We start from the raw sequence: 11,743 nt of genomic DNA on the forward strand, positions 1-11,743 counted from the left end.
TAATCTTTTGTGCATATAATGCTCCAGTTGACATAAATTCATTTCCATCCTGCCACTGGGGACATAAAATGTCTCTATTTTAGGATCTTAGGAAAAATAATACTGTTTACCTTTGACTCATTTATGTCAAGCATGTCCTTGTAATATTGTGTAGTTACAGGAATAAACTACAAAGACATCATCTTACATTTATATGAGGCTGTATGGTTTATAAAGCATTTTTACACATATTATTTTATTTCGTGTTCATAACAGCCTCGTGATGTAGATAAAGCAGGGATTACTATTATCCTGTCTTTTATTTGGTTTCTTGTCTCTGAATGTCCTTACCTACATTTTCACTTTGTGTTATGTAAAGAACTAATGCCTTTAAACATCAAGTTAAATGGTCTAGATTGGGCAAATGATTTGTTTAAAATCTCACGGAGGGACTTTACACAGCAGATTCCGAACCCCAAAGTACACACCTTTGACTCATAGTCCATTATTTAGTTCCCTACATCCTCATCCAATTTTCCCGCAGTTTTCCACCTTCCTTCCCCCTGCTCCCTTCACATAACTTAAATATGTGCATATTCTAGAGTAATTAATTGAAAAATTTCTTGTAATTTGCCTATATAGTTTTCTTCCAGGCTGTTACACTATCTATAATTTTCCCTAGAAATCAAATTGTTTCTTTAAGTGATAGAAGCAATTCCATGTTAACACAGCAATAAACACTAATACAGTGCCTGTAATGCACTGAGCACTGTTCTGTGTATTTTAACAAATTTACTAATTTAATTCTCACCACAACCTAATAAGGCAGACACTGTTATTAGCCCCATTTTACAGGTGGGAACACTGCACAATCAGAAAGGTGGAGTAATTTGCCCAAATTTATCCAATTATTAAGTGATAGAGCCAAGATTTAAACCCTAACAATGGGGTTCATAAGTATGTACTATTAGCCATTATGCTATAATGCCTTTCTATGGTCATAGAAACTTGATTACATAAATTCCACATATTTACCCCATGCTAATGTAACGCTTAGGAGAAAAGCAATAGTACACTTCCGTATACCTTTTATCAGGGCCTCTACAAGCCATGCTATCAACAGTGACTATGTTCCCCAGCACTGTGAACAGCATTATTGCTGTTCAGAAAAAAAATATGAAAAACTTTGAAATAATGTAAAAGGATGATTACATGACCTTTCAATGTCACACTGGAGCATTGTTTAATAGGGTCACCCAACAATTATTAAAATCTAGTACAATGACCCTTTCCTTGATATACCCTTTATTACTAATTAGAGCCCAAACTCTATGATAGTATATATTACCTTATAAATATTATCTGGTAGAGAGGCAGATAATTTCTACCTGGTTGAAATTATAACCCCAAAGGATATGGTTTTATTGCCCTTTAGTTTATTAATGATGTTTGTCTCTAACCTATTAGTCTTTTTGTTCAATGCATATCATTACTTAGTTCCTCAAATGTTCTTTAAGCCAACTTACCATCCTGTTCCCCTAATTCATGAGTTAAATACATCTTTGATATTTGCTTATTCTTTATTTTCATGATATTCATGTTTTTTAATGTTTTTAAAAATTATTCCTGGGAGTTACCATGGTTTTTTTTCACTCAGCTTTTATGAGTTGATTATGAAGAAACATAGAAAAGCCTTTGATATAAAAAATAAAATAGAAGCATACAATGTTATGAAATCAGTATGTCCTAGGTATTAATTATTGAAGGACAACTACTCACAAGTCACAGAGTTCTGCAAAACCTAAATATAAAACTATTCAGCATTTTGCTGAGTACGAACAAAAGCATAAATAGTATCAGACTCTAATAAGAGGAAAGTGTGGGTGCTGGGGGACAAAAACAGTACCAACCACACGGAGCCATCATTTCACCTTTCCTCCACAAGTTTAAAATGAAACATATATAACACATGGACACTTCAAGACAAAGACAAAGAAGTGACTGCCCATTTATGAAATAGAGACATAATCAATGTCTTTAAATAGTCACCAAATCAAGAGCAAAACCCAACTCTGGTGAGAACAAGATCATTTCTTATAGTACTTTTATTCTGTTTTTGGCTGTTGTCTTTCGTACTAACCAGAGAACATTTTTTGTAAGCAAGTTTCAGGGCCCTTTACCCTGGTTTTAGAATGATTCAGATTCATATAGAAAAAATAAAACAAGATGCCAGGCACGGTGGCTCATGCCTGTACTTGCAACATTTTGAGAGGCCAAGGAGGGAGGATCGCTTGAGCCCAGAGTTCAAAACCAGCCTGGGCAGCATAATGAGAACTCATACAAAATCTAAAATTTTAGCAGAGCGTGGTGGTGCTTGCCAATAGTCCCATCTACTCAGGAGACTGAAGTAGGGGGACTGCTTGAGCCTGGGAGGTTGAGGCTGTAGTAAGCCTTGATCATGCCACTGCTCTCCCACCTGGGCAACAGAGCAAGAACCTGTCTCAAACTTAAAAAAAAAAGAAAAAGGAAACTTCTTTAGTAATTAACATCAAACTTCCATTTCCCCTGAGATAGGAGGATTCCATGTTTATATTAACTAGTAAAGCCAGACTAGTAAAGCCAGGAGTGAGCCAAGCTTAAGATAACAGAAGAATGTTTCCTGTTAACTTAAAAGCTGATGCTAAAGAAAGCCAAAGAATAAATGAGTTAAAATTTAAGGCTCTTATATTGCCCAGAATGTAGAAAAAGATTAGACTTCTTTTTGAAGAAGTCTTTTCACTTCTGTAAATCAAGAAAACCATGAAAAGAGTAGTGAAGTGGTTAATGTTATATCAGAGGGAGAGACTAGGAATTGCTGAGAATGCAAACATAAGATTAGTAAGTGTCCATACTTTGTTGCTATCCCTTTACCTGTTCATTAATTTTTAGCTATTATTTAGCATATAGAATATTATAAAGAAAATGTTCTGATATTTGGTAGCCCTATTTAGCAACAGTCACCTATCACTATCAAAACTATTGGTGACTAAAAAATTAGTATCTAATGCTGATAAAGTGAAACTCTAAAGTTAATGAATATTTTAAGTCCTTCTTGATAACAGGGTTCTATGACAAAACATTTGACTTTACAATAAGTCACCACATCTGGCTAATTTTTGCATTTTTGTAGAGACAGAGTCTCACCATGTTGCCCAGGCAGGTCTCAAACGCCTGGGCTCAAGCCATCCTCCCGCCTCGGCCTCCCAAATTGCTGGGATTACAGGTGTGAGCCACTGCACCTGGCCTCACTCTTTTTTACTTAAGCTGGTTTGTGCTGGAATTTCTGTCTCATGTAACAAAAAAATCCTAACTGGCATAGATCACATAGAGAGGATAAAAAATTATTCTCTTTTCCCTCATCTAAAGCTCCATATACATGTCCTACATGTCATGTTACCCAGAGGAAGGGCATGGCTCAGTTAAGAAAGAAGCAGAATACAGCCATGTTTTAGCTCATTTTTGAAAGTTTAAGTGCCCCATTCAGGTCTCTCCCTTCACAAGCCTTACCTTTGATAGTTTCCTCTTCAACAAATAAACAACAAAGCCCTGCCTCTATTTTATAGATTGTGTGGCAAATGCTTGAAATTACAGTGTAGTGTTGCTTTTCATTTTTTTGAACAATTTTCTGATTTTTTTGTTAGCTTTTCTCTGTAGTTAATTCTTCCCCTTAAAGTTAGAGTGAACATTGATATTTTACCAGTTACTTTAATATCTCATCTGTCTTCCTGCTCTTCTGACTAAATCTCACTTTATGTCTGACCAAGCCACATGGCTGTGATGGAAGGGAAAGGACTACTCTTCTCCATGTGAACGATGAGACCCATAGTGAAATGCACGAATGACAGAGGGGAACTTCCGTTTCTGGGAGGACCAATGGGTGTAAAAAAAGGAGGTATTCCTTGATACTTTTTTTCCTTTAAATGAAGATGGGTATGTTTAACTTGTGGAAGAGAACATGGACAGGTTTCAAAACAAGAGATTTGTTAGATTTACTATAGATTCACTGCAAAAGGTGACAAACTACCAACTGTAAAATCGGGCTTAAATCTTTGGTGATCAGAACATCATCTCAGGAAAAGTATGCTCTGGAAGGTGTGCTATTAAGCCCTCTCACAAATCACTGTGAAGAGGAGAACTTGAAGGAATATAAGACAAATTGTAGTATATTGCTTCCAAATTTACTACACTCTTATCCTTCAAAGCTCCTTGAATCAACTTTAGAACTGTTTTTGACTTACTGCCTGTGCTAAGAGGTACCATGGACCAATGTATTTTCCTTTTAATTAGGGAACACACACAATTTAGAGAAATAAAGGTGAATATTAGAAGCTCTGTTTAATGGTTTTTAGTTACAAACTTCCTTTTTATTAAAATTAGCTTGTAATAGAAAGAGAAGCTACTTGATAGTATAAATTAGTTGCCTTAAATTGATCTCCTTTTATTTTTTCATCAAGTTATAGAAGGAACTCAGTAAAAAGGCAGGAACTTTCTTAAATTTCCAAGGGTAGATACATTTGGAGGTATTATTGCAAAGGATCATGGGGAAAAGAGAAGGCCTATGGTAGTGCAGAGAGGAAATGTGATATGGGAAAACATAAAAGACAAAGAACAAGTGGAAAAGTCCCACTGTTTTTAGCCAGTTCCAACAAGAACTGATGAAATTTTCTCTGCAATACCCTACTCTGTTCCCCTGCACACAGACACACAATCCAGTGGTTTCCATTAAAACTGGAAGTTTCAGAACCATAGCTAATCTGCAATGTAAGCACATGGAATCAGAAAGGCTAATGGATTCCATAGTCATCAACCACCCTCCTGCTTTGGATCACAGACCAGGGAGGCATGTTTTGAACATGTGAAATAAATGTAGAGATTGCATAATGCAGCTTTAAATTATAGTTCATTTTAAACAGACCACGGTTAGTAAAATTTGTGTGTGTGTGTGTGTGTGTTTCTAAGGAGAATGTGGTTTGAAGAAGTATGATTTACGTGATCTGGGAAAATCCTTACAAATGAATTCCATCCCACCCTTTCAAGGAAATACTGTGATTGTGGCAGCTACCTGATTAAGCTGTATTCTATTACAAGTCTATGATCAGTATCACTTTGCTGCTTGTCTTATATACCGGCATAGTAAATAATAACAAGAAGCCATTAAAATAAGTATAGTTAAGTCTCGATCGGTCACACAAGAGGGTTTTTGGTTCTGTTGAATGGAAAGAATTGTTTCTCTAACACACTTTCAATAGCATTAATAAGACCCGCTTAACTAAATGCCATATCTTATGTTCTGTGAGGAAATATCTTACCTCAAAGAACAGCCTAGAGTGTCAAGAAGGGATGCTAGAAGAACCTGCTTCTCATTTCTTAAATTTTGTCTTATGATACTTATCAGTGCTATGAGTATTCAGAGGAATGTCTTAGTAAAAAGGGTTGACAGCACTCCGAAGAAATCTGTGTGATAATGAGACAAAAGCATGAGTCAAATAGAGTTGGAGGCCACTGATGAATAAGTTTCAGAATACAGAAGGCTTCAAGTAGTAGAAAAAGTTTCTCTTTATCTTTTTAAAGCTACTGTATATACAAATTAAAACTAAGTTAGTCCTCTCTTCCTTGGTTTCAATGACCATAAAGCAAAAGGGCATATACCAGATTTGCCTTGGTTGCTACAACCAATTCATTGTTTCCAAAGATTTAGAATCTTCTGAAATACAATATTCCTAATTTTTTCAAAGATTTTCATATTATGTATTATTCTCCAGGAAATTTATCATATTGTATCAATTTCATAAAATACACTTCTTTCATAAGCACTAATTTCCACAGTGATGTAGGGAAAGATATAAGAAAATATGCTATTTTCTGGGCAGGCCCTGTGGCTCATGCTTGTCATTCCAGCACTTTGGGAGGTTGAGGCAGGTGGATCACCTGAGGTCAGGAGTTCAAGACCAGCCTGGCCAACAGGGTGAAACCCTATTTCTACTAAAAATACAAAAATTAGCCAGGCGTGGTGGCTAATGCACCTGTAGTCCCAGCTACTCAGGAGGCTGAGGCAGGAGAATCGCTTGAACTCAGGAGGTGCAATTTGCTAGCGAGCCAAGATCGTGCCACTGCACTGTAGCCTGGGCAACATAGAGAGACTCTGTCTGCAAAAAAAAAAAAAAAAAAGAAAGAAAGAAAAGAAAATATGCTATTTTTTAATGTAGAAACATTGATCAATTTTCTGTATATGCATATATAAACCTATAGATGTATATAAATATTTAGTTCATAGTCTTTAGTTCAAGAACATACAGTCTGCTGTCCATATCTGTGGGTTCTGCACCCATGCATTCAAACAACTGTAGGCTGAAAACATTTGGGAAAAAAAATGGATGGTCACATAGACTTTCATGTCATTATTTTCTAAACAATACAGTATGACAACTATTTATATAGCATTTATATTGTGTTAGGCATCATAAGTAATCTAGAGATGATTTAAAGTATATAGAAGGAATGTGTAGGTTATATGCATAAAGTACAACATTTTATATCAGGGACTTGAGCGTCCGTGGATTTTGAAATTAGCAGGGGTGTCCTGGAACCAATTCCCCGAAGATATTAAAGGATGACTATACTATCTTTTAGAAAGTTCCTTGCAGTTCTTTCATTTTGAATTCAAGATATATTTTTAATAGATAAAATTTTATAGCCCATTTGACTCTCAATATTACTTAGTACAGAAAATCTTTTTAAATCCAAGTGCCCATGAAAAGGAATATTTATAATGCTTTTTTTATGGTGAAAAAAAAAAATATATATATATACTTAGAACTAGCAAGCTAGACTCATTTTAGATTATCCCAATTTTGTTGGCAACATCCAAAGCATTGATATCAGGAGCCAGCTGAACATATGCCTTCCTCAAATCAGGGTGTTGACCTTGGCCACATCAATGTCACAGAGCTTCTTCATAGCCTGTTTGATCCGGTGCTTGTTGGCTTTAACATCCACAATGAACACAAGTGTGTTGTTGTCTTCTATCTTCTTCATGGCCGACTCAGCGGTCAGCAGAAACTTGATGATAGCATAGTGGTCAAGCTTGTTTCACCTGGGGGCGCTCTTCCAAGGATATTTGGGCTGCCTCCGGAGCCACAGTATCTTGGGCTGCCAGAAGGTGGGTGACATGCGGATCTTCTTTTTTTTTCTTTTTTCTTTTTTTGTGGCTATGGACACCTTTCAACACTGCCTTCTTGGCCTTTAAAGCCTTCACTTTGGCTTCGGCTTTAGGAAGAACTAAAGCCGAAGGAACTTCCTTCTTTGCTTTCAGCACCATCTTGTGATAAGGGTCCAATGCTTTTTTTTTTTTTTTTTAATCTGCAACTGCTTTTAAAAAAATGCATTCCTAGTTTCAACTCAAGATATAGAAACATGTCTTTTTTTATTCTCTTACTCCTGGTCTTATCAACAGTTCAAGGGGTTGGGTGGGGTGGGAGTGGGACCAACATTGAAGATGAAGAAATTCCCACCTGTGTCTGTTTGCCATCTCTATTTGTATAACAAAAAGTAAATTGCTAGATAAGTGACTACTTAGGTATTCTACTTTGGAATGGACTGGCATTTGGAATTGTATCACAGTATAGAAAGTTTTAAATTGGTAGCTCTCAGTCTTATCTTTCTGTCTAGTTAATTCATTTTTTAAAACCTATATTGTTTGTGCTTAGATTGTGAGTCTTTCAAAGACATGCTAATTACTTAATGTCTGAAGAAACTTCATCCCTCCGAGTAATTTCAATTTTCTTTTGACTATTAAGTTTCTGGTAGCAGGAAGGATTAATTTGGCAAACCCTTGCATTTTAAAAGTTTAAAATGAGAGAACTAGAAGCCCACCAAATAACCATACTGAAATAGAAATAAGTTCTAATTCAAAAATTATTCTTTCCAGCCCCCAGGATGAAGACAAATTGCAATTAGGCCTTGTAATGGAATAACTGCAAACATATTTTCTCCAAATCTCTAAGACAATAGATGATTTTTTCCAACAAAATATTTTATCAATAAGCAGAAGCTTTCAAATATGTATGTGATGTGTACCTTTATCAAATCATTGCTTAATAGAGTTTTACAGATCAGCTGAAAGTTTTTTAATCAATTTATTTTTTGATTTTCAAAATATTTTTTTTCTTTAATTTTGCCTGGGAAATTGTTTAAATGAACCAGTATCCCACAAACCATAGTGGAACAAAACAAGTTGACATTTTAAATAAGGCAACTGGCTTTCATACTCCTGAAACTTCTTATACTATGGATTAATTTTGCTTTCTTGGAATTCTAGCTATCTTGGTTTTCACAATGCAACATTTTTCTTGGTTCTCCTGCTTCCTCTCTGGTCTTCATCTTCTTTTGTTTGTTTGATCTCTTTTGTTCTCATCCTCTTCCTAATTTCTGAATGTAAGTCTTCCTTTCAGGTTTGGGTCTTTGTTTTCAGTCTTTGCCACTTTACTGCAATGTGCCCAGGCTCAGTCTCTCTTCTAAGAAAACATGGCCCTTTGTCCTAATGTGTTGAAAATCAAACTCATCACATCTTCTTCAAAAGCATCCTCCTTTTTTTTACACGAGTTTCCAGACTCTGTTAGTAACAGAACCATTTCTTCAGTCATACTGTCTCTTTAAGCATCTCAGATGTCTCTTATTTTCTTCTAGTTCCTAGGTCAATTACCCCATCAATGCATCCATCTTCTCTCTTCTATTTCTTCTTCCTTACCCTTGTTTCAGGCAGTCCTTGCATAATATAATGAAATGTAATTGATGTTCCTACTTCTTGTCTCTCTCACGATGAATTCCATGGTAATACCTATGAATCAATCTTCCCGAAGTACAGTATTAGCTATGTCAATTCACTAGCAAAAATCCTTACGGGTTTGCCATTTTCTGCTGTATAAAGTACAATATTCTCATCCTGGCACACAAGTCCATCCAAATACGGGCCTACCATGCTCTGACCCTCTCCAGTAATGTGAATCTCAGCCAAACTGGTGTGGTTGGTATTCCTAGAGCTAACTTTGTGATTTCCTAACTTTTTGCCTTCATCAATGCTTTTCCTTTTATGAGGACTTTCCTACCCTATCATCTGCCTCAACTTGTTAACACAGTGCTTAATTTTCGAATGCTACCTTACACATAAAGCCTTCCTTCAACTTCTAGCCGGGCACAATTCCTTCTGTTTCTTTTATCTTTATCTTCCCATGCGCTTGTATGTTTCTAGTGGTACCAACCTTGTTCCACTTTGCACTTTAGCTATTTGAGGACGTGTTTATTTCAATTCAACACATTTTTTTAGTCACTCATACGTAAAATAAAATGAAATGCACCTATTACAGTGTAAGGTCTCTGAGAGAGGGACTGGCTTATTCAAGTTTGTCTTTGATGTAGCACACCGCAGGGGCCTACGCAGTAATAGATGCTTTAATTACTATTGGTTTTACTGAATTGTGAAGACAGCAATAATTTAGACATAAGTTTGCTCAGCAGTTATTTGAGGCATCTTAGAAAACAATCCAAGATTTAAGTCCTAAGGGATATCGTTTTTCAGATTTTAGAAGTCAAGATGGTTCTTTGGAGTTTTCAATTTTTCTTTTAATGAAGTGAAAATAAAGCTGATTTAGCGGAGCCGCCGCCGCCGCCGCCGCCGCCGCCACCGCCGCCGCCGCCGCCACCGCCACCGCCGCCATGTTAGGTCTGAGGCGGCTGAGGAAATGTCAGGATACTGTGGATCGCCTGACAGCCGCCTGGGGTCTGCCACCCTGCGAGCGCCGGGAGCTGCAGTGGCACCATGAGCGGGGTCACCCCTTTCCTCCACAGCAAGATCAGCCGCATCTCCAAGGCACAGATCTGCTACGAGGGCATCCTCTGCACCATCGACACGTAGAACCCCACCGTAGCCCTCGCTAAAATTCAATTTTCTGGTACAGAAGACAGATCGTCCAATACCACCTCAAGATGAACCATTGGAATACATTGTATTCCACAGGAGTGACAATAAAGACCTCACTGTGAGCCACCAAAACCACAGTGTTCTTTGCCTGAAGACCCAGCTATCCTTCAGTCCTCACTAGGCTCATCAACTTCTTCATTCCGGTGCGTGGGGTTCTCATGGGCCTTTGGGCAGGATGATCATATACAGTCGGTTCAGTCTAAGCTCCTTAGTTGGGCAGGAGTTTGGTGCCGTTGCTGTTGCTGGAAGCTCTTTGACATCGTTTGGAACAGAAACATCAAACAGTGGTGTCTTACCCCAAAGTAGTATGGTTGACTCTGCCTTAATACAGGATGCAAGATCTCTAAAAACACAGTTATCTCAAGGTCACTCAAGCCCTCAATTAGACCCTTTGAGAAAAAGCCCAACCACTGAACAAGCAGTGAAGACTGTCTCGGCCCATTTACCTGCTCCAGCACCTGTTGGGAGAAGGAGCCCTGTATCAACTAGGCCTTTGCCATCTACCAGCCAAAAAGCAATAGAGATCAAGAGCACTGATGAGCTGAAGTACACAATGTTTCAAGACCAGAAAATGAGCAACTCAGAAATGATAGCAAGAGACAAGTAGCTCCAGGTACTCCTTCAGCTCCAACTTGAGGGCGTGGGGTTCAGCCGGGTAGCAGGGGAAGATTTGGTATTCTGCGAGATGGGCCAATGAAATTTGAGAAAGACTTTGACTTTGAAAGTGCAAATGCACAATTCAACAAGGGAGAGATTGACAGAGAGTTTCATAATAAACTTAAAAGAAGATAAACTTGAGAAACAGGAGGAGCCTGTAAATGGTGAAGATAAAGGACCCAGGAGTTGATACCCCAAAAGTAAAGGAAATGCTGATGAAGAAGATCCACTTGGACCTAACTGCTAGTTGGAAAAAACTAAATCCTTCTTTGATAATATTTCTTGTGATGACAATAGGGAACGGATATCAACCTGGGCTGAAGAAAGAAGATTAAATGCTGAAACATTTGGAATCCCACTTTGTCCAAATCGTGGCTGTGGGAGACGCAGAGGCAGAGGGATCTTTGGTTTCTGTGGTGGCAGAGGGCATGGTGGTAGCAGATGTGGTACTTTAACCATCCCTGGAGGATTTCGCAGTGGATTCAGAGGAGGTCATGGGGGCAGGGAGTTTTCGGATTTCGAATGTAGGAAAGACAACGAAGTTGCTGTATAGTCTACAAACAAATCTCTGAAAATAGGTGAATTTTTAGCTCTTCATGGTCCTGAAAATTGATTTCAGTCTTTGTGAAGAATCAAGTGAATTCACTGTACATTTGTCAACAGCACTGGGTTTTTGTTTTTTGTTTTTCTGCTTAATTTCAAAGATAAAATGCAGTTACTTTTTGGAGTTGCAAGGGGAGAAAGGCTAATCTTAAAAAATGAACATAAAATATATTTGGAATAGCAGAAGGTTAAGTAATTTCTTATGTACAGTTAAGCAGTACTTCAGTGGAACTTATAAATACTTTTTCATCACTGAAAGTGTATTTTTTAAATTACTGAATCATATTTGTCAATTGCAAGTTGCCTGCAGATAGGGCTGTGATACTGTGTTTTGGGCCACAGAAGGTTGTGTGTGTGCATGTCTGTATCTTTCTCCTTTTTTGGGGAATCCTATAATATGAGGTAGCTTATTTCATCAATTATTTAGGGTGCTGGATGGTAGAGAATTTTCAGTAGAGAATTTTCAGGTAACTAGGTACACACAGTAAA

The 11,743-nt window shown here is 37.5% G+C and overlaps 1 pseudogene; it reads left to right on the forward strand.

The window, feature by feature from the left end:
• The first annotated feature begins 9,832 nt into the window (after window positions 1-9,832).
• LOC100441318 (protein LSM14 homolog A-like) lies at window positions 9,833-11,385 on the forward strand (annotated as a pseudogene).
• Window positions 11,386-11,743: the final 358 nt, after the last annotated feature.

This window comes from Pongo abelii, chromosome 5 (genome assembly GCF_028885655.2).
Source record: "Pongo abelii isolate AG06213 chromosome 5, NHGRI_mPonAbe1-v2.0_pri, whole genome shotgun sequence".
NCBI lineage: Eukaryota > Metazoa > Chordata > Mammalia > Primates > Hominidae > Pongo > Pongo abelii.